The 23573-nt window shown below is 38.5% G+C and overlaps 1 long non-coding RNA gene and 1 other non-coding gene across 3 annotated transcripts; both read left to right on the top strand.

The window, feature by feature from the left end:
- The first annotated feature begins 12060 nt into the window (after positions 1-12060).
- On the top strand, positions 12061-12168 carry LOC112759954 (small nucleolar RNA R71). The gene has a single exon (XR_003180415.1). It is a non-coding gene; the product is annotated as a small nucleolar RNA R71 (small nucleolar RNA).
- Positions 12169-15675: 3507 nt separating this feature from the next.
- LOC112754254 (uncharacterized) lies at positions 15676-19674 on the top strand. Of its 2 annotated transcripts, XR_011874266.1 has the most exons (4): positions 15676-16211; positions 16322-16408; positions 16529-16722; positions 19469-19674. It is a non-coding gene; the product is annotated as an uncharacterized lncRNA (long non-coding RNA). The 2 variants fall into 2 exon arrangements; XR_003178449.3 differs by lacking the exon at positions 15676-16211 and having other exon boundaries at positions 16268-16408.
- Positions 19675-23573: the final 3899 nt, after the last annotated feature.

The following is a 23573-nucleotide window of genomic DNA, read 5'->3' as shown; positions in this document are numbered from 1 at the left end:
TTACTACACCACCAATAGTACAACTAACTATGCAAGGACCTGGATCACTACATTTTTCAGGTAATCCTCCCATTAAAGCAGATATAGAACTACCTAAAGGAATAGTTTCTAATTCATTAATTTTATCTTTATGGATACATAAGTCTTTTAGAAACTTTGCATATTTAGGTACCTGCTGAATAACATCAAAAAGGGGAACAGTTACCTCAACCTTTTTGAATATTTCTACCATTTTAGGATCAGGTTCCAACTGCTTCCTGGGCTTCCTTGCAAGTTGTGGAAATGGAATGGGAGTAGTGTTTTCTACGGTGCTTGCGCCTTTTTGTGCTTCTTCCTATGGTGGAGATATCTCTTCTTCAGCTATGTCCTGTATGTCCTCTTCCTCTTCAACATCTTCGATTTCCACCACCTCTTCAGCTGAGGCGTATTCTGGTGAGCTTGATTCCTCCTGATTCCTCTCTTGCAGTATGGTTCCGGACCTCAGGGTTATGGCATTAATGCCTCCCTTTCGATTGGGTAATGGTTGAGAGGGGATTCCAGTGGTGCTTGAAGGCTGGTTACTGGAATTTTGTGCTGAACCAAGTTGTGTCAATAAAGCTTGTAGAGTAGAGGTGAAACCATTCAGACTGGCGTTAATATTGTTCACGATGGTATTTTCCATGGCCAGTTGTCTTTTCTCAAAAGCTTGTAATAAATCTTCATTAGAAGATACAGAAGAATGAGTAAATTGAGAGGTTTGCTGCTGATTGTTCGGTGGTCCTAGGTTTTGCCTCAAGTGAAGTGCTCGGTAAGGTTGATTTTGCTGCCTGTTGTTGTTATTATTCCACCTCTGATTTCTCTTATTATCTCTGCCTCCCCTATTATTGTTGTCTCTCCAATTCCGGTTTGAATTGTCCTGCCATCCATGGTTATTATTTCCACTTTGATTGTACCCTTGGTTGGGGCGGTCATAGAAGTTGTGAGTGGATGCCACCATGTTGTCTTCTTGTTGGAGCTGTGGGCATTCATCAGTATAATGACTGTAATCAGCACAAATTCCGCAAATTCTTTGTGGAACTAGTTGTTGGTTTTGCTGCGGTTGAGTTTGCTGAGCTTATTGATTTAACTGCATTTGCTTCAGTAGGTTGGTCATTTCACAGATGCTTCGATTTAGAGCAGCAGTCTCTATGCCAGAAGATACTTCTGCAATGGCCCTTGAACGGCCTTGCTTTTGTCTGTGGTTCCGAGTAGATTCAGCTAAATCACTGATCAATTGCCAAGCTTCATCAGTAGTCTTGTACTTCTTCATAGACCCATTGCTGGCACTTTCCAATGTGGTCTTATCTTGGGGCCTCATTCCTTGTGTGACATAGCTGAGTAGCACGATCTTGTCGATCATGTGGTGGGGGCATGCTTCCAGAAGATTATTGAAGCATTCCCAGTATTCAAAGAGAGTCACATTGTCGTCCTGAACAATTGTAGAGATATCCTTCCTCAGTTTATCAGTAACTTCAGATGGAAAGAATTTCTCCAGAAACTCCTTTCTGAGTGTATCCCAGTTGGATACATTTGCTATAGGTTGAGTGTAGTACCACTCTCTCGCTTTCCCCTCAAGAGAGAACGGAAAAGCTTTCAGCAGAATTGAAGTTTCATCAGTGCCATCACGCCTGACAGTAGAACAGGCTGCCTGGAAATCTCTCAAGTGCTTGATAGGCTCTTGAGCAGGTAGGCCATGAAACTTGGGCATCAAATTTAGCAGTGCAATCTTTATTTCAAAATCTGTAGCTACCGCTGGATGATGCGCTTGAAACGGTTGCATTGTAAAATCAGGAGCTCTTTCCTCCTGAATGGTAACTCTTCTAGCTGCCATGTTTTCTGCACGTAAAACAACCGAATTAGTAGAACAGGGGCTGGTTTCTTCCTCAGATTCACTTTCAGATCCGCCCTCAGAGTGAGCTAACCTACGCTGTTCTCGCCTTATTCGTGAAATAGTCCTTTCAATTTCAGGATCGAATATTAGCAAGCGCGGATCAGGAAGTGAACGAGTCATTTGATGGAAGAAATATGCAGCTCATAGTAGCAAAATTAAATAAAATGCAAATAAATAAATTCTAATTAATAAAATTAGCACTCTATTGCAACTCCCCGGCAACGGCGCCAAAAATTGATGCGAAGCAGAAGTTGGTGATTTAAAAATTTATTAAAATGGTTACGTTGTAAGTATAGTTCTTAACTCACCGAAAATCTGCCTATCAATTTAGAAATGTGTCACAGAAAGTTTAAATTAAAATTACTGGGAGTTTTAAGTCCCAGGTCGTCTCCCAACGAGTTGCAGAAAAGTGTGCTGTTTTATTAATCAGATGTTCCAAGAAGTTGAGCTAGGTAAATTGGAAATTAAATTGAGGAATTTTAAATAATATAAATAAAAGCCTTGACTGGGAATCGATTGGTTAGAATCTCTATCATTGATGGTGTGATTGTAAGATTAATTTGTAATTAATGGTTGTTTTGTTTGGTTATCCCTTACTAGGTAAGGGAAAGTCAAACAAGTGGGAATGCCAGATCTGTTCACAAGTTGCAACCCACTTAGTTCAAAGGGATTGGCGTCGGTGACAGGGTAGCAATCCAACATTTAACCCAATTACAAATTTTCTTTCAATCCTTCCAACTCAAGAGTTCCTTTTAATCAACTCCCCATCAAGTAAGGAAACTACTCACGCATTGTAAATAAAGAATCCATAGCATATGAAAGGGAATTAAAAGAAGACATGATTATTGGAATATAAATTGAATTAAAAAGAAATAATCCTTGCATTAATTAATCATAAAAGTATCTGAATGGCAAAATTGAACATAACAAAGAACATGGAAGATTAAAACCAAGTTAAGAGAACAAACTAGAATGATGAAGTCTTGATGAGGAAATAACTCTTCTCAATGTTCCAATGCTAAGACCAATTGAAAATTAAAATCCTAAAAACTAGAGAGAAAAACCTAAGAGAGTGAAAACTAGATCTAAAACTACTGAATGAATGTGTGTCGTTTGTCTCTGCATATTCCCTGACTCTAGTCTGTTGTTCCGAGCCGAAAACTGGGCCGAAATAAGGTCCAAAATCGCCCCCATCGAATTCTGCAGATTATGCAGATCGCACATGTCACGCGATCGCGTCATCAATGCGGACGCGTCGCTTGCGCTTTTTCCTCTCCACGCGTTTGGGTCGTCCACGCTACCGCGTTGCTTGTGCTTACCAATCTGCGCGGCCGCGTCGCTGCGATTTGCGCTCCTTCGCGCGGTCGCGTGAGCCATGCGACCGCGTCACTTCTCGCTGGTTGTCTCCTCAAATTCTTGGGTTCCTTCCATTTTTGCTAGCTTCCTCTCCAATCTCCATCTCATTCATGCCCTATAAAGCCTGAAACACATGACACACAGATCACGGCATCGAATAGAATAAAGGAGAATTAAAAATAAATAATTAAAATCTCTAGGAGGCAATTTTCAAACATGTACTGAATTTAGGAAGGAAATCTAAATGCATGCTAAATTGATGAATAAGTGGGCAAGGATCATGACAAAACCACACAATTAAACACAATATAAACCATAAAATAGTGGTTTATCAGCGTGGCACGCCAACTCGCCATTCCAAGAAGAACCTCCACTATGGCGTGCCACTTGGTATCGAAGGCGTGGCACGCCAGCTCCAAGAAGTCACTTAGGTGTGCCACTTGAGAACCCAGGCGTGGCACGCCAAGCTTGAAGAGTTCACAAATCCATGGGCGTGCCACTTGAACAGCATGGCGTGGCACGCTGGTACAATAATCCAGAGAAGGGGCTGAAGGCAATTGAAGACTGGGCGTGCCACTTGAAGTTGAAGGCATGGCACGCCAACCTCTCAACCTCACTTAGGCGTGCCACTTGAGCAACCAGGCGTGGCACGCCAATGTACAAAGATAACAAAAGCACGGACTGGGCATTCCACTTGGTGTCGAAGGCGTGGCATGCCAACCCAAGCATGTCACTATGGCGTGCAACTTGAAGGCTGAGGCGTGGCACACCAACTACTGGAACCATGACAAGATCGTTGGCGTGGTACGCCAACCTTCAGGCATGGCACGCTGGTTTCCAGAGAGGATGAAGAAGGAAAATTACATGGGGCGTGCCACTTGGTATCGAAGGCGTGGCACGCCACTCACTATTCTTCACTTAGGCGTGCCACTTGAATCCCAGGCGTGGCACGCCAGTGCCATTCAGAGAGCAAAGAAGCATTGGGGCGTGCCACTTGAGTTCGTGGCGTGGCATGCCAAACTGAGGAACTACTCACTCATAAAGGGGCGTAACGCTAGTTCAACTTTCCAGAGAAGCTTAGCCAAGCATAGAGCAAGGGCGTGGCACGCCAGACCCTGGCATCCCACGCTAGTTCAAGTTTCCAGAGAACAAGGGAAAAGGAAAAAGGCTAGGGTGTGCCACTTGAGCTCGAAGGCGTGGCACACCAAGGTTGTTAAAGAGACGAGCGTGCCACTTGAAGGGCATGGCGTGGCACGCCAAGCTAAAAGCAAAGAGCACGTGACACGCCACTAGAGCGCCAATCACACGCCAGCTGGGAGATCACACTTATCGAGCTTCTTTTCCCTCCAAAATGTAATTTTCATTTTTCACTTTTGTAATTCTTTTATTTTACTAGGAGTAGTATAAATACCCCCAAGGAGTACTGAAGAAGGGGGTTAAGCAGTCAGTTTTATATCCACTTTTACACTTCACTTTTGAGTACTTTTCGAGCTATGAGTAGCTAACATTTCACTCTCATTGAGAGAGGGAGCTCTGTTGTACTTGATGGATTCATAATAGTGAAATTCTTCCTCTCTTCATCTTCTCTTTGATTTGCTAGAAGGAATTTCATTCTTAATGCTTAGTGTTCAATTATCTTGGAAAAGAGATTGAATGCAATTGGGTTTCATGGGAACCTTGGGAAAGGAAACATGAAACCATGCTTGAAATCCCTTCTCACACTTAAGTAGAATCTGGGTTTTGGTGTTTGGATATGTGACATATAATCCTCCCTCTACTTGGACCTACGATGGTGTGTGGTATAATCAGGGACCAAGCATATATCTCTTCATGAGCAATTAGACCAAGGAATTGGCTATTGATCAAGATCTGAGAGATTGAGTCACCAAGGGATTGGGGCTCAATCAATCATGATTGCCAAGAGGTCAATGAGTTGCATGATTGAAAAGGATATAAGCTAGATTTGATCCACCCAATCTCAATGATTTTCCCCATTCTTATATATCCATTTCTTTACAGCTTAATTTTACATTCAGCAATCCCCTATTCCCATTTACAGTCAAGTCATTTATGATTTTGCACTTTACATTCTGCCATTTCTATTTCTACACTTTATTGCTTTTCTTTATATTCTAGTCATTTACGTTTATGTCATTTACAATTCTGCACCTCACAATCTTATTGATCCGCTTGACTAATTCATCAATTGATTAAAACTGCTTGAATTTGCCAATCTCTGTGGATACGATCCCACTCCACTGTGGGTTATTACTTGACGATAATTTTGGTGCGCTTGCCAAAAGAACGGATTCACTCATTTTTGAATGGGGGTGTGAATTCGACTCATCAAGTTTTATGATGCCATTGCCGGGGATTGGCTTAAATTTGACAGTAGTTAAATTGAATGGAGAGCTAGATTAAGCAATTTAGATTCCTTATTTTTTTATTTTATTTAGCGCCTTTTATTTTTTTTATTTTGAGTTCTATTTCTTTCTTCTTTGATTATTTTTATTCATCATCCATATCTCCACTCTTCTAACTGTTTGATTAATTGCACCACTCACACTAACAACCACTTTAACAAGAGTAATTTCTTCATTCATTTTCTTTTTTGCTTTTTACCTTGTTGGTTGTATGACAGGTAGAAGAAGCGGGGCTTCAACTTCCTTTGATTCTGAACTTGAGAGGACCTTCCTTAGATTAAGAAGGGAAGCAAGAGGGAAGGGAGTCGTTGGTGCTGAGGAAGAGGAAGAGTATTTTGAAATAGATATGGAGGAGAATATGGAGAACCACCATGAAGAAGAAGCTCACAACCATGCTAGAGAAGGCCCAGTAAATCATGTTGGGCAAGAAAGGAGAGTCTTAGGATCCTACATCAACCCAAACCCAGGAAACTGTGGCAGCAACATCCTAAAGCCAACAATTCATGCCAATAATTTTGAGCTGAAGCCTCAACTCATCACACTTGTTCAGAACAATTGCTCATATGGAGGAAGTGCCCAAGAAGACCCTGATCAAAATCTCAACACATTCTTGAGGATATGTGATACTGTAAAGTCTAACGGGGTATACCCTGACATCTACAAACTACTCTTGTTCCCTTTCTCACTCAGAGATAAGGCAGCAAAGTGGTTGGAATCATTCCCCAAGGATAGCCTAACTATATGGGAGGAGGTCATGAATAGATTCCTTGAAAGATTTTACCCTCCACAAAGAATCAACAGGCTGAGAGCTGAGGTGTAAACCTTTAGACAACAAGATAGAGAAACACTCTACGAGGCATGGGAGAGATTCAAAGATCTGACAAGAAGATGCCCACCAGAAATGTTCAATGAGTGGGTGGTAATGCGAAATTGTTACTCTGAGGTTGTAAAATTTGTTGTTCATTCTCTCCCTGGTAATGGCGCCAACAAACTGGTGCACAGTACCATGGTCCAAGCATAACTTCACAACTTCGCACAACTAACCAGCAAGTGTACTGGGTCGTCCAAGTAATAAAACCTTACGTGAGTAAGGGTCGATCCCACGGAGATTGTTGGTATGAAGCAAGCTATGGTCATCTTGTAAATCTCAGTCAGGCGGATATCAAATGGTTATGGAGTTTTCGAATAATAATAATAAATAAACAGAAAATAAAGATAGAAATACTTATGTAAATCATTGGTGAGAATTTCAGATAAGCTTGTAGAGATGCTTTCGTTCCTCTTAATCTCTGCTTTCCCGCTGTCTTCATCCAATCAGTCTTACTCCTTTCCATGGCAAGCTTTCTGTAAGGGCATCACCGTTGTCAATGGCTACATCCCATCCTCTCTGTGAAAATGGTCCAAATGCTCTGTCACGGCATGGCTAATCATCTGGAGGTTCTCGATCATACTGGAATAGGATTTACTATCCTTTTGCGTCTGTCACTACGCCCAGCACTCGCGAGTTTGAAGTTCGTCATAGCCATCCCTTCCCAGATCCTACTTGGAATACCACAGACAAGGTTTAGACTTTTCGGATCTCAGGAATGGCCATCCATGGGTTCTAACTTATACCATGAAGACACTTAATAACTCAGACTCGGTCCCCTGTATTAGATATCCAAGAGATATCCATTCAATCGAAGGTAGAACGGAAGTGGTTGTCAGGCACGCGTTCATAGGGAATGATGATGATTGTCACGTTCATCACATTCATGTTGAAGTGCGAATGAATATCTTAGAAGCGGAATAAGTTGAATTGAATATAAAACAGTAGTACTTTGCATTAAATTATGAGGAACAGCAGAGCTCCACACCATAATCTATGGAGTGCAGAAACTCTACCGTTGAAAAAATACATAAGTGAATATAGGGTAAGCATGGCCGAGTGGCCAGCTCCCATGGAGGTCTAGAGATCTAAAAATGATCAAAAGATGTAAATACAATAGTAAGAAGTCCTATTTATACTTAAACTAGCTACTAGGGTTTACAGAAGTAAGTAATTGATGCATAAATCCACTTTCGGGGCCCACTTGGTATGTGCTTGGGCTGAGCTTGAAGTTTACACGTGTCGAGGTCATTCTTAGAGTTGAACGCCAGTTTGTAACGTGTTTTTGGCGTTTAACTCTGGTTCGTGACGTGTTTCTGGCGTTTAACTCCAGACTGTAGCGTAGAACTGGCGTTCAACACCCTTTTGCGTCATCTAAACTCGGCCAAAGTATGAACTATTATATATTGCTGGAAAGCCCTGGATGTATACTTTCCAACGCAATTGGAAGCACGCCATTTTGAGTTCTGTAGCTCCAGAAAATCCACTTTGAGTGCAGGGAGGTCAGAATCCAACAGCATCAGCAGTCCTTCTTCAACCTCTGAATCTGATTTTTGCTCAAGTCCCTCAATTTCAGCCAGAAAATACCTGAAATCACATAAAAACACACAAACTCATAGTAAAGTCCAGAAATGTGAATTAAACATAAAAACTAATAAAAACATCCCTAAAAGTAACTTGATCCTACTAAAAACATACTAAAAACAATGCCAAAAAGCGTATAAATTATCCGCTCATCACAATACCAAACTTAAATTGTTGCTTGTCCCCAAGCAACTGTAAATCAACTAGGATAAAAAGAAGAGAATATACTATAAATTCCAAACTATCAATGAAACATAGCTCCAATCAGATGAGCAGGACTTGTAGCTTTTTGCCTCTTGAATAGTTTTGGCATCTCACTTTATCCATTGAAGTTCAGAATGATTGGCATCTATAGGAACTCAGAGTTCAGATAGTGTTAGAGATTCTCCTAGTTTAGTATGTTGATTCTTGAACACAGCTACTTTATGAGTCTTGGCCGTGGCCCTAAGCACTTTGTTTTCCAGTATTACCACCGGATACATAAATGCCAAAGACACATAACTGGGTGAACCTTTTCAGATTGTGACTCAGCTTTGCTTTGGACCTTGACTTTAACTGCTCAGTCTCAAGTTTTCACTTGACACCTTCACGCCACAAGCACATGGTTAGGGACAGCTTGGTTTAGCCGCTTAGGCCAGGATTTTATTCCTTTAGGCCCTCCTATCCACTGATGCTCAAAGCCTTGGGATCCTTTTTATTTACCCTTGCCTTTTGGTTTTAAGGGTTATTGGCATTTTGCTCTTGCCTTTTGGTTTTAAGAGCTTTTGGCTTTTTCTGCTTGCTTTTTCTTTTTCTTTCTATATTTTTTTTTCGCTATTTTTTTTTTTCGCAAGCTTCCTGTATTCGCTGCTTTTTCTTGCTTCAAGAATCAAGTTTATGATTTTTCAGATTATCAAATAACATGTCTCCTTGTCATCATTCTTTCAAGAGCCAACATATTTAACATTCTTAAACAACAACTTCAAAAGACATATGCACTGTTCAAGCATTCATTCAGAAAACAAAAAGTATTGTCACCACATCAATATAATTAAACTAAGTTCTAGGATGAATTCGAAACTCATGTACTTCTTGTTCTTTTGAATTAAAACATTTTTTCATTTAAGAGAGGTGATGGATTCATAGGACATTCATAACTTTAAGACAAAGTTACTAAATACTAATGATCATGTAATAAAGACACAAACACAGATAAACACTTAACATAGAGAAAATGAAAAACAGAGAATGTAAGAACAAGGAATGAGTCCACCTTAGTGATGGTGGTGTTTCCTTCTTGAGGAACCAATGATGTCCTTGAGCTCTTCTATGTCTCTTCCTTGTCTTTGTTGCTCCTCCCTCATTGCTCTTTGATCTTCTCTAATTTCATGAAGGATGATGGAGTGCTCTTGATGTTCCACCCTTAATTGCTCCCAATAATTGTGTGGAGGAAAATGTATCCCCTGATGTATCTCAGGGATCTCTTGATTTGCAGTCAAATGTTCTACCATTGAGCTATAGACCCTTGAGATGAATCTCTCCATCTCCTATGACTTGGAGGTGGAATCTTTTGCCTTCTCTTTTCTCTTTCTAGAGATTTCTCTGGCCTTAGGTTCCATCAATGGTTATGAAAAAACAAAAAAGCTATGCTTTTACCACACCAAACTTAGAATATTGCTCGCCCTCGAGCAAAAGAAGAAAGAATAGATGAAGAAGAAGATGTAGAAAAAACTAGGATTATGAGGAGGGAAGGTGGGGATCCTGTGGGGTTCACAGATCCTGAGATGATCCTGTGAGGTCCACAGATCTTGAGGTGTCAAGGATTTACATCCCTGCACTAATTAGGCATGTAAAATGCCTTTGCATGCAATTCTGGCGTTTAAACGCCGAACTGATGCTTGTTCTGGGCGTTCAGCACCAAGATGCAGCATGTTTCTGGCATTGAACGCCAGCTTCATGCTTGTTTCTAGCGTTCAGCGCCAGCTCCATGCTCTGTTCTGGCGTTGAACGCTAGCCAGATGCTCCTTACTGGCGTTTGAACGCCAGTGAACTCCTCCTCCAGGGTGTGCTGTTTTTTTATGCTGTTTTTTATTTTTCTTCAATTTTTTCAGTTGTTTTTGTGACTCCACGTGATCATGAACCTATGAAGACATATAACTAATAAAAAATATAATTAAATAAAAATTGGGTTGCCTCCCAACAAGCGCTTCTTTAATGTCAATAGCTTGACAGTGGGCTCTCATGGAGCCTCACAGATGTTCAGAGCACTGTTGAGACTCCCCAACACCAAATTTAGAGTTTGGATATGGGAGTTCAACACCAAACTTAGAGTTTGGTTGTGGCCTCCCAACACCAAACTTAGAGTTTGACTGTGGGGGCTCTGGTTGACTCTGCAGTGGGAGAAGCTTACTGTACCTCTTTTCCATGTTTACAGAAGGATAACCTTGAGTTGTAAACACAAGGGAGTCCTCATTCAACTGAAGGACTAATTCACCTCTGTCAACATCAATCACAGCTCTTGCTGTGGCTAGGAAGGGTCTTCCAAAGATGATGGATTCATCCTCATCCTTCCCAGTATCTAGGATTATAAAATCAGCAGGGATGTAAAGGCCTTCAACCATTACTAACATGTCCTCTACTTGTCCATAAGCCTGTTTTCTGGAATTGTCTGCCATCTCTAATGAGATTTTAGCAGCTTGTACCTCAAAGATTCCCAATTTCTCCATTATAGAGAGTGGCATGAGGTTTATTCCTGACCCCAGGTCACATAGAGCCTTCTCAAAGGTCATGGTGCCTATGGTACAAGGTATTAGGAACTTTCCAGGATCCTGTTTCTTCTGAGGCAATCTCAGTTGATCCAATGCATTTAGTTCATTGGTGAACAGGGGAGGTTCATCTCCCCAAGTCTCATTACCAAATAAATTGGCATTCAGCTTCATGATTGCACCAAGGAACTTGGCAACTTGCTCTTCAGTAATATCCTCATTGTCTTCAGAAGAAGAATACTCATCAGAGCTCATAAAGGGCATAAGAAGGTTCAATGGAATCTCTATGGTCTCTAGATGAGCCTCAGATTCCTTTGGTTCCTCAAAGGGAAACTCCTTGTTGATCACTGGACGTCCCACGGGGTCTTCCTCCTTGGGATTCACGTCCTCCCCTTCTTCCTTGGATTCGGCCATGATGGTTATATCAATGGCCTTGCACTCTCCTTTTGGATTTTCTTCTGTATTACTTGGGAGAGTACTAGGAGGGATTTCAGTGATCCTTTTACTCAGCTGGCCCACTTGTGCTTCCAAATTTCTAATGGAGGACCTTGTTTCATTCATGAAACTCAGAGTGGTCTTAGATAGATCAGAGACTAAGTTTGCTAAATTAGAGGTATTTTGTTCAGAGTTCTCTGTCTGTTGCTGAGTGGATGATGGAAAAGGCTTGCTATTGCTAAACCTATTTCTTCCACCATTATTAAAGCCTTGTTGAGGCTTTTGTTGATCCTTCCATGAGAGATTTGGGTGATTTCTCCATGATGGGTTATAGGTGTTCCCATAAGGTTCACCCATATAATTTACCTCTGCTATTGCAGGGTTCTCAGGATCATAAGCTTCTTCTTCACAAGATGCCTCTTGAGTACTGTTGGATGCAGCTTGCATTCCATTTAGACTCTGAGAAATCATATTGACTTGCTGAGTCAATATTTTGTTCTGAGCCAATATGGCATTCAGAGTATCAATTTCAAGAACTCCCTTCTTCTGAGGTGTCCCATTACTCACAGGATTCCTCTCAGAAGTGTACATAAACTGGTTATTAGCAACCATGTCAATGAGTTCCTGAGCTTCTGCAGGCGTTTTCTTTAGGTGAATGGATCCACCTGTAGAAGTATCCAATGACATCTTAGCTAATTCAGACAGACCATCATAGAATATATCCAGGATAGTCCATTCTGAAAGCATGTCAGAAGGACACTTTTTGGTCAGTTCCTTGTATCTCTCCTAAGCTTCATAGAGGGATTCACCTTCCTTCTGTCTGAAGGTTTAAAAATCCACTCTAAGCTTACTCAGCTTTTGAGGAGGAAAGAACTTGGCTAAGAAAGCCTTGACCAGCTTATCCCAAGAGTTCAGGCTATCCTTAGGTTGAGAGTCCAACCATATTCTAGCTCTGTCTCTTACAGCAAAAGGGAAAAGTATGAGCCTGTAGACTTCAGGATCTACTCTATTAGTCTTAACAGTATCACAGATCTGCAAGAATTCAGTTAAAAACTGAAAAGGATCTTCAGATGGAAGTCCATGAAACTTGCAGTTCTACTGCATCAGAGAAACTAATTGAGGTTTAAGCTCAAAATTGTTTTCTCCAATGGTAGGAATTGAGATGCTTCTTCCATGTAAATTGGAATTAGGTGCAGTAAAGTCTCCAAGCATCCTCCTTGCATTATTATTATTTTCGGCTGCCATCTCCTCTTTCTGTTCAAAAATTCCTGTAAGGTTGTCTCTGGATTGTTTTATTTTAGCTTCTCTTAGTTTCCTTTTCAGAGTCCTTTCAGGTTCTGGATCTGCTTCAACAAGAATGTTCTTGTCCTTACTCATGCTCATATGAAAAAGAGGGAACAGAAAAATAATAATAATAGGGATCCTTTTTACCCAGGTATAGAGGTTTCCCTATGTGAGTAGAAGAAAAGAATGAAATGTAAAGAAGGGAAGAAGAGAAAATTCGAACACAGATGGAAGAGGGGGTTCAAATTTGGGTGAGATGAAGTATTAGTAGATGAGTAAATAAATAGAAGGAGATGAGAGAGAGGGAGGATTTTTGAAAATAAAATTTTGAAAAGGGGTTAGTGATTTTCGAAAATTAGGAATGAAATCCAATTAAAAATTGAAACAATTAGTTAATTAAAAAGAATTTTTGAAAAAGAGGGAAGAGATTTTCGAATATTAGAGAGAGAGAGTTAGTTAGGTAGTTTTGAAAAAGATAAGCAACAAATAAAAAGTCAATTAGTTAGTTGAAAAAGATTTGAAAATCAATTTTGAAAAGATAAGAAGATAAGAAGTTAGAAAAGATATTTGAAAAAGATATGATATGAAAAGGTATGATTAAAAAGATATGATTTTGAAAAAGATAAGATAAAAAGATATTTTTGAAAAGATATGATTGAAATTAGTTTTGAAAAAGATTTGATTTTTAAAATCACAATTAATGACTTGATTCACAAGAAATCACAAGATATGATTCTAGAACTTAAAGTTTGAATCTTTCATAACAAGCAAGTAACAAACTTGAAATTTTTTGAATCAAAACATTAATTGTTGATGATATTTTCAAAAATATGATGTAAAATTAAGAAAAAGATTTTTGAAAAATATTTTTAAAATTTTCGAAAATAAATAAGAAAAATGAAAAAGATTTTATTTTTGAAAAAGATTTTGAAAAAGATAAGATTTTTAAATTGAAAATTTGATTTGACTCATAAGAAACAATTGAATTTTAAAAATTTTGAAAAAGTCAATCCAAATTTTTGAAATTTATTAGAGAAAAAAGGAAAGATATTTTTTTGATTTTTGAATTTTTAATGATGAAAGAGAAAAACATGAAAAAGACTCAATGCATGAAAATTTTGGATTAAAACAATGAATGCATGCAAGAATGCTATGAATATCAAGATGAACACCAAGAACACTTTGAAGATCATGATGAACATCAAGAACATATTTTTGAAAATTTTTATATGCAAAGAAAACATGCAAGACATCAAACTTAAAAATTTTTCATGTATAGACACTATGAATGCAAGAATGTATATGAAAAACAAGAAAAGACACAAAACAAGAAAATATGAAGATCAAACAAGAAGACTGGCCAAGAACAACTTGAAGATCATGAAGAACACTATGAATGCATGAATTTTCAAAAAATGCAAAATGAATATTCAATTGACACCAAACTTACAATTTGACTCAAGACTCAAACAAGAAACATGAAATATTTTTTATTTTTATGATTTTCTAATTTTTTTGTATTTTTCGAAAATTAATTTGAAAAAGAAAAATAAGGATTCCAAAATTTTTAATATGAATTCCAGGAATCCTGCATTCTTAGTCTAAAGCTTCAGTCCAGGAATTAGACATGGCTCACTAGCCAGCCAAGCTTTCAGTGAAAGCTCCGGTCCAAAACACTAGACATGGCCAAAGGCCAGCCAAGCTTTAAGTGACAAATCAAGCATACAGCAGCTGATGGATTAGCAACAACTAGCTTGCTCTTGATAATGTTGGGTTGGAAGCCCCAGTCCAAAAGAATTTAGACATGGCTTTACAGCCAGCCAGGCTTCACATGCTTCATGAAACTCTAGAATTCATTCTTAAAAATTCTGAAGAACATAATATAAATTTTTTTTTTGAAAATAAAGGAGAAATTTTTTGAAAGATTTTTGAAAACTTTTTGAAAAGAAAATTACCTAATCTGAGCAACAAGATGAACCGTCAGTTGCCCAAACTCAAAACAATCCCCGGCAACGGCGCCAAAAACTTGGTAATGCGAAATTGTTACTCTGAGGTTGTAAAATTTGTTGTTCATTCTCTCCCTGGTAATGGCGCCAACAAACTGGTGCACAGTACCATGGTCCAAGCATAACTTCACAACTTCGCACAACTAACCAGCAAGTGCACTGGGTCGTCCAAGTAATAAAACCTTACGTGAGTAAGTGTCGATCTGTAACATCCCGCATTTTTGAAAATCTAATTATAAATAAATTATGATTTTATCTTATTAAGTTTAAACTTTATAATTTTAGAAATTATTTTGTTAGAAATAATTAAATACATTCGGAGATAGCTTTATTTTGAAATCAATTAATATTTTTAAGTAATCTTATTATAATAGAATATTTTGTATAATTTTAGTAATTGAAAAATAAGAAGGAATTTGTATAATTTAATTCAAGTAACTTTTATTCTGAAAAGGTTACGATTTATTTTATTAATTTGATATCTTATTTTATAAATCAATTAAGAATAATTAAATTAGTTTTATTAATATCTGGAGTTAAGTTAATTAATATTTTTGTGTAATTTTTATAATTGGTTATTTTATATAATTTCAAATTAGAATTTAGTAAGGAAGTATTATATAATTTAATTTAAGTAATTTCTATTATGAATGAATTATGGTTTATTCTATTAGTTTGAGCTTTTAGAGATTAATTTATTAGGAATGATTAAATGAATTTTTATAAATACTTAAAGTTTAAGTAATTTTATTATAATTAGATATTTTGTAAATTGAAATTAAAATTTTGGTGATAGAAAAATAATGAAAAGTTATATCATTTAATTTGACTAATTAGTATTGAGTTTAAACTATATTTTATAAAAATGTGATTAATATGCTTATTTTATAATTTAAATTAAAAATAATCAATTCAACTTAGCAATATGTTGATAAATAATGTTCTTAAATATTTTTAAGAGAGTATCTTTGGTTTTAAAATTACTCTACCTTTCAATTTTATCAAAATATCTATTCATATCTATCTATATTCTTTTATAAAATCCTAATTTCAAACCCTAATTCCCAAATTAATTGAGAAACCCTAACCCTAGCTTCCCTCATCACACAGCCACAGCCTCACCCTTCCTTAACGTAACAAACACACACACGCGCAGAGAGGAGATCGGAGGAAGAGATAGCGCCGGCGGAAAGGAAGAAGAGCGTCGCCGGCCCGGTACTACCGTCGCCGTCGCGTCCTGCCATCACTGTCACCACGAAGCTGCCGAATTGAGCTGAGGAAGAGAAAGATCGAAACGGGCTTCGAAGGAGAATATCGCGCAAGAAGGAAGAGGGAGAGTCGTCGCGGGCTGGCCGTAGGGGGAGCCGCTGCTGCGAGCATGCGTCGTCTGCACCGTCGCACCCTGGCCGTCTCACTGTCGCCGTTCGCGGAGGAAGAGGCAAGCGCGCCAGAGGAGAGCGAGAGGGGGAGACCGTGACGGGATACTCTGCCACCGTCGTGTATCGTGAACAGAGGAGGAAGGAGAAGTCTTCTGTCATCAACGCCACGTCTCTTCACTACCGCTGCCGCCGCCAGAATCTCTGGTTGCCGCCATGATTAATGGTGAGTCAGTTAAACCCTAGCCATGAAAACCACCATCTCTGAACCTTTATTCCTCTGTAAATACCCTGTATCTGCCTCTGATGTCCTTGGTTATATGATGTTTGCTGGAGTTTGTCCCAATTGGAGCCACTGGCGAAGGTGTTGCCGCTGCCGGAAGCCAACGCCGGGCTATTGCTGGTTCTGATTCTATTATCTTGGTACTGGTCTAATCTTTTCTTTGGGACTTGTCCATTTGCACGCTCTATTTTGGCATTGCTATAGTTGTTATATTCTTGTTTTAATTCAATTTTAGTTTTTACTTTGTTGTCAATTCCCAGGGCTGTTTTCTGCCCTTGACTACATTAGATTCAAATTCTTGTCCTGCTGCAACCATTATCATTGCCACGAAATTAAAGCCGTTGCTGTTCCAGTTGACGCGGTGTCCTTGATTGCATTAGGATTGTTGTCACTGCTGTAAATTAGAAACGAAACGGGGGCAGTTGTGTTCAAATTCTGCAATTGCGACATCGAGGTAGGGGGTTTAAAACGATTTCAATTTAAGAATGCCTACAAGGTTTATTGAATAACTGCAAATAGATTTAATAGCTGTGAGTAATTGATTGATTATGTAATTATTGAATTGTGGCTGAAAATTGTGATTGGAATGGTTGAAATTGTGATTTGGAATTATTGATTTGTGATATTGATTGATTATGTGGATTGGGAATTGCTTGATGACTAATTGTTGAGAATTTCTGAATTTTAATGGGTTATGTTGGATTTGTTGCCGTTGAGTTGTTATTTGGTATATTGTAATGTTAATGAACTTGGTTGGTGGTTAATTTGGAATTGGTTTTGAGGGGTTTTGAAGGGTTGGATTTTGAATACTAAATAGATTGCTGAAAAACTGATTTTTGAAATTAAAAGGTGACTTTGGAAGTGAATCAGTTATTCAACGATAATCGAAATGATATAAGAGCAAAGGCTGAGTAAAGTATAATAAAAGTTGTTGTTGGAACTCAATTTTGAGAAGTTTGAATTAATTATAGAACTAGTTATGATTTTTCAAAGTTAAAATGTAAAACTTGATTTTCTGCATTATTTTTAAAGGAAGCCGGAAACTTTGAAAAACTATAACTATTTCTGTGATTATCAGAATTGTGTGGGACCAAGTCCGGATTGATCTTGGGGATATAGGAAACTGGACTGCTAAATTTGAGACTTTTTCATTAAGTTTATGATTTATGGTGAATTTTTGAATCATGGATGTCAAAACTAGTTTTTCTGCAGAACGTTTAACGCAGCAGCAACTTGATTCCTCTATTGGAAATTCTGCAATTTGAATTTTGAAATGGAACTAATTTTAAATAAAATTTTATTCCTATTATTTTAATGCCGTAAAATTTCATAACAATTGGACTTGTAGTTTTAAAGATATGAATTTTTGAAGGATGATGCATTATGCAGAAAAAGCCAGATTCTGTTTTCTTAAATTAGTAACTTTGGGAGTTTATAACTTTTGATCCTGGATAGATATTGAGATGCAACTAATTGGAGGTGAAAATTAATTATGTTTAGTATATGTGATTTAAATTTCAGGATTTTCCATGTTTTAATAAGTGAGTTATGGGACTTGGAAGAGGTTGTGTTCAATGATTTGTTAAACAGAATTCTGCAGAAAATTACCTAACTTCCAAGCTACATAACTCCTTCAATAAAAATGGTATGACCCTGGAACCAATTGAGAAAGAAATTTGGATGAGTTATGTTTAACCACATTAATTTTGAAGGTATTTATATTTAATTTGGATTTTATATGAAATTTCAAATGTTGTGTGGTGCTGCTGTCTTCTGGATTTAAAACACTGCAGAACAGTCACGGTTTTGCTTATATTCCCGAAGCTAGAGACAACAAAAAATTATGATTTTTGATTTAATAGAAAGTTTAATCCGAGACAGTCGCATGGATATAAAGTTTGCGCAATTCCAAATTCATTTGATATTTTAAAAACAAAATGGAAATCAGGCTGCCAAGTTGTGTTGGTAATTATTTTGGATATGGAATTTAAGAAATAGATTTTCTATTATCAAATGTTTTTGAGAATATATATTGCTGTGGCAAATGCTGAAAGAGGCTGATGAATTGTTGAGAAAGAAGGAACCCGTAAGGGTGGATAAGTCCTATTTTTAAAGGAGATTATGTCCAAATTTTTATAAAAATATAAGGACTTAATCAAAATAAGTATTCAAGGCTTATTTAATAATAATAACTTCAATGATTCTTTTAAGAAAAGAATATTTGATTTATGAGATTGTTGGCAAGGGCGTGGGTCTAGTCCCGCTTGCTCAGTGCGTAAACCATTGTGCAGGGATGGTGGTTTTGTCCCGCCTGCAGTGAGGACGGTGGTTTTATCCCGCTCACGTATTGATAAATTGTTCAGCAAGGACGGTGGTGTGATTCCCGCTTGCATATTGTTTTATGTACCTAGTAAGGATGGTGGTTTAATCCCGCTTACTGTGGAGGCAAGGACGGTGGTTAAATCCCGCTTGCGTGTTCCGGGCAAGGATGGTGGTTTAATTCCCGCTTGTCTATGGAACCTACGGATAAGGATGGTGGTCTAATCCCGCTTATCCGAGTCGGGTCTGGCAACATAACCGACGCGTGAGCTCATGGCCAGTAGGACAGGCATGCATCATATGCATCTATGTGACATTGTTTGGGTGTGTATATTATAATTGGTTTGCCTAAGTGAATAATTCTGTTAACTGCTAATTGCTATACTTGATATAATTGCTCTTGATTGTGTTTGAACCTCATTACTTGTGTTTGTAACTGATTGGCTGGATTGTGGTGAACTGGATGCTGGTTGAATTGCTTGGGCCTGAGGCCGTGATTGGATTGTGTTTGAGGTTTAGTAAGTATGAAAGATTGAGCTGGTTCAGCATAGACTTAATGAACCTATGCTTGGAACAGATTAGTCATTCATACGGTCTAGGAAAACTTTTAAGATTTTTATAAAGGAAAATATGGGTTTAGAATTTTGGATAATTAACTGATGCTTTATAAGATTTTGGATTTTTGAATGTTATGCGGTTGGTTTTCAAAATAAAAGATTGACACGGTGAGTAAAGATCACTACAAATGGAAACAGTTTTTCTTTTAAATACTTTTGAGTGAAATTAACTATTTGCGTTTTATTCTTTACTTTCACGGCATTCTCGACCTCTACTGAGAACATGTGGTTTGGTTCTCACCCCCAAATTTTCCACCCTTTCAGCGACAGGTTTGAAGACGCAATTTGAAGCTGCGAGCGATCAGTAGGCTTTCTTTATGGTTTTAATTGCTTTCATAGAATTCCCTCGCTCTTGTCCTTTGAGATTTTATTTTACATAGAGGGGTAGGTTTAGTATATTGTATTTGAGTTTTATTTGGTCTCTTTTGTATAAGAATTATTATCAATAATATCTATGTGATTATTATTAATTGTGAATGTTTGAATTATGACTTTAATGAATAAAAAACAAAATTTTCTGGAATTTTCTTAAAACTGAAACGCGAACTCGATACAAAGGCTCGATAATTAAGTAGTTAATACTAGAGAAGGTTACGTAATGTTCTTTCTAGTGGAAATACCCTGACTTAAGCAAGGTATTTTACTGGACGGGACGTTACACGATCCCACGGAGATTGTTGGTATGAAGCAAGCTATGGTCATCTTGTAAATCTCAGTCAGGCGGATATCAAATGGTTATGGAGTTTTCGAATAATAATAATAAATAAACAGAAAACAAAGATAGAAATACTTATGTAAATCATTGGTGAGAATTTCAGATAAGCTTGTAGAGATGATTTCGTTCCTCTTAATCTCTGCTTTCCCGCTGTCTTCATCCAATCAGTCTTACTCCTTTCCATGGCAAGCTTTCTGTAAGGGCATCACCGTTGTCAATGGCTACATCCCATCCTCTATGTGAAAATGGTCCAAATGCTCTGTCACGGCATGGCTAATCATCTGGAGGTTCTCGATCATACTAGAATAGGATTTACTATCCTTTTGCGTCTGTCACTACGCCCAGCACTCGCGAGTTTGAAGTTCGTCACAGCCATCCCTTCCCAGATCCTACTCGGAATACCACAGACAAGGTTTAGACTTTCTGGATCTCAGGAATGGCCATCCATGGGTTCTAACTTATACCACGAAGACACTTAATAACTCGGACTCAGTCCCCTGTATTAGATATCCAAGAGATATCCATTCAATCGAAGGTAGAACGAAAGTGGTTGTCAGGCACGTGTTCATAGGGAATGATGATGATTGTCACGTTTATCACATTCATGTTGAAGTGCAAATGAATATCTTAGAAGCGGAATAAGTTGAATTGAATATAAAACAGTAGTACTTTGCATTAAATCATGAGGAACAGCAGAGCTCCACACCTTAATCTATGGAGTGCAGAAACTCTACCATTGAAAAATACATAAGTGAATATAGGGTAAGCATGGCCGAGTGGCCAGCCTCCCATGGAGGTCTAGAGATCTAAAAATGATCAAAAGATGTAAATACAATAGTAAAAAGTCCTATTTATACTTAAACTAGCTACTAGGGTTTACGGAAGTAAGTAATTGATGCATAAATCCACTTCCGGGGCCCACTTGGTGTGTGCTTGAGCTGAGCTTGAAGTTTACACGTGTAGAGGTCATTCTTGGAGTTGAACGCCAGTTTGTAACGTGTTTTTGGCGTTTAACTCTGGTTCGTGACGTGTTTCTGGCGTTTAACTCCAGACTGCAGCGTAGAACTGGCGTTCAATGCCCTTTTGCATCGTCTAAACTTGGCCAAAGTATAGACTATTATATATTTCTGGAAAGCGCTGGATGTCTACTTTCCAACGCAATTGGAAGCGCGCCATTTTGAGTTCTGTAGCTCCAGAAAATCCACTTTGAGTGCAGGGAGGTCAGAATCCAACAGCATCAGCAGTCCTTCTTCAACCTCTGAATCTAATTTTTGCTCAAGTCCCTCAATTTCAGCCAGAAAATATCTGAAATCATAGAAAAACACACAAACTCATAGTGAAGTCCAGAAATGTGAATTTAACATAAAAACTAATAAAAACATCCCTAAAAGTAACTAGATCCTACTAAAAACATACTAAAAACAATGCCAAAAAGCGTATAAATTATCCGCTCATCAGTGGGTACAACTACATATCTTTTATGAGGGGCTATCCTATGAAGCAAGGAAGGCAGTGGATCATTCTTCAGAAGGATCCCTCAATAAAAAGAAAACCATTAAAGAGGCCATAGATGTTATTGAGACTGTAGCTGAAAATGAGTATTTCCATGCTTCAGAGAGGACTCTGAAGAAGGGAGTACTAGAACTCAACTCTGTAGATGATTTGTTAGCTCAGAACAAGGCAATTGCAGCTCAAATAGTAGCTCTAACCAAGAGGATGGAGGCCAATCAAGCCTCAGTCATTCAAGACCAAACTCCTCAACAAGAAGGGAATGCACCAGAATCTGAAGGTGACTGGAAACAAGCTAATTATGTGAACAATTCATCCAGACCACTATATGACCTACACTCTAAGACATACAACCCAGGTTGGAAGAACCACCCAAATTTTGGGTGGGGAAATCAACAAAATCACAACCAGGACCACAACAAACCTTATTCATCAAATCAGCATTTCAACCACAACCCCAACCATCAAACAGGGAACCATAGACCCTACCATAACTCACAAAACACATTATACCATTGCAACCAACCCATGCATAACAACCTCAATCAAGATGCACCATCCTCAACTATGCAACCATGTGAAATCAAGAGCAACTTTGAGAGGATGGAGCCTGCAATAGCACAACTATCATCACAGATTAGAGGAGCAGTCTCCACCCTCATGGACAGACAAGCACAAACTGAAAAAAGGATAGACGCTAATCAAGAAGAATACATGTCAAATTTGAAAAATCAAGGCGCAGCGATCTCAAAGTTGGAAGCACAAGTGGAGATTTTGTCCAAGCAAATCCCACTCCCCACACACAAATTCCCCAGTGATACCATGGCTAACCCAAGAGGGGAATACATGGCTATTACCCTAAGAAGTGGGAAGGTTGTAGAGGAAGGAACCCCAAGCAAAGACAACGTTGAAGAAGTTGCAGAAAAGTATGGGACTAAAGATGAAGAAGAGATCCCTACTCCACCTCCACCAAAACCAATCTTGAAGCCTTATGTGCCAAAAGCACCATACCCACAAAGACTGGGAAAGGGTGGGAAGTATGGCCAGTTCTCTAAGTTTCTAGAGATCTTCAAGAAGCTCCAAATCAACATACCATTTCCTGAGGCATTAGAACAAATGCCACTCTATGCCAAATTTTTGAAGGAGCTTATAACCAAAAAGAGGAACTAGGAGGCAAAAGAAACCATAGTATTGACTGAGGAATGCAGCGCCATCATACAGAAGAAGTTGCCTCAAAAGCTGAAAGACCCAGAGAGTTTTTAAATCCCCTGCATCATAAGGGATATCACTATTGAGAAAGCTTTGTGTGATTTGGGAGCTAGCATAAATCTTATGTCCCTAACCATGATGAGAAGGATGAGAATAGAGGAAGCCAAGCCAACAAGAATGGCACTCCAATTGGCTGACAGAACATTTAAGTTTCCACATGGGGTGGTGGAAGACTTGCTAGTGAAAGTAGGAGAATTCATTTTCCCTGCTGATTTTGTTGTGCTGGACATGGAAGAAGAGGCCAACACGTCAATTATCTTAGGAAGACCATTTCTAGCTACTGCTGGAGCCATCATTGATGTGCAAAAAGGGGAACTAGTCTTGAGGTTGCATGAAGAGAAAATGGTCTTCAACATCTTTAAAGCAATGAGTTACCCCAAGGAATCCATAGGAGAATGCATGCTGGTAGACACCATGGAACAGATAGTTTAAGAAGTCTTGGAAGAAGAACAACGTGAAGGAACCATTGAGCTAGAACAAGCACCAGATGGAAAACCACCACACGGAACCATGAGAAACTTAATCATGCCAACCACTACAGACAACAAAGATGCAGAGTCACCAAAACTAGAGCTGAAAACCTTACCACCCAACTTGAAATATGCATATCTGGGTGCTAACAACACTCACCCAGTGATCATAAATTCAACTCTGAGTAAGGAACAAGAAGAGGAGCTTATCCAAGTGCTGAGATAACACAAGGATGCCATAGGCTGGACACTTGCAGATTTAAAAGGGATCAGTCTTTCAATGTGTATGCATAAAATCTTACCTGAAGAAGATTCCAAACCTTCAAGACAATAACAAAGGAGGCTAAACCCTACTATGAATGAAGTGGTTCAGAAAGAAGTGTTGAAATTGTGGCAAGTAGGGGTG

The sequence above is a fragment of the Arachis hypogaea genome, chromosome 16, assembly GCF_003086295.3.
Source record: "Arachis hypogaea cultivar Tifrunner chromosome 16, arahy.Tifrunner.gnm2.J5K5, whole genome shotgun sequence".
In the NCBI taxonomy this organism is placed as follows: Eukaryota; Viridiplantae; Streptophyta; class Magnoliopsida; order Fabales; family Fabaceae; genus Arachis; species Arachis hypogaea.
This window is presented reverse-complemented; position numbering and strand designations above follow the sequence as displayed.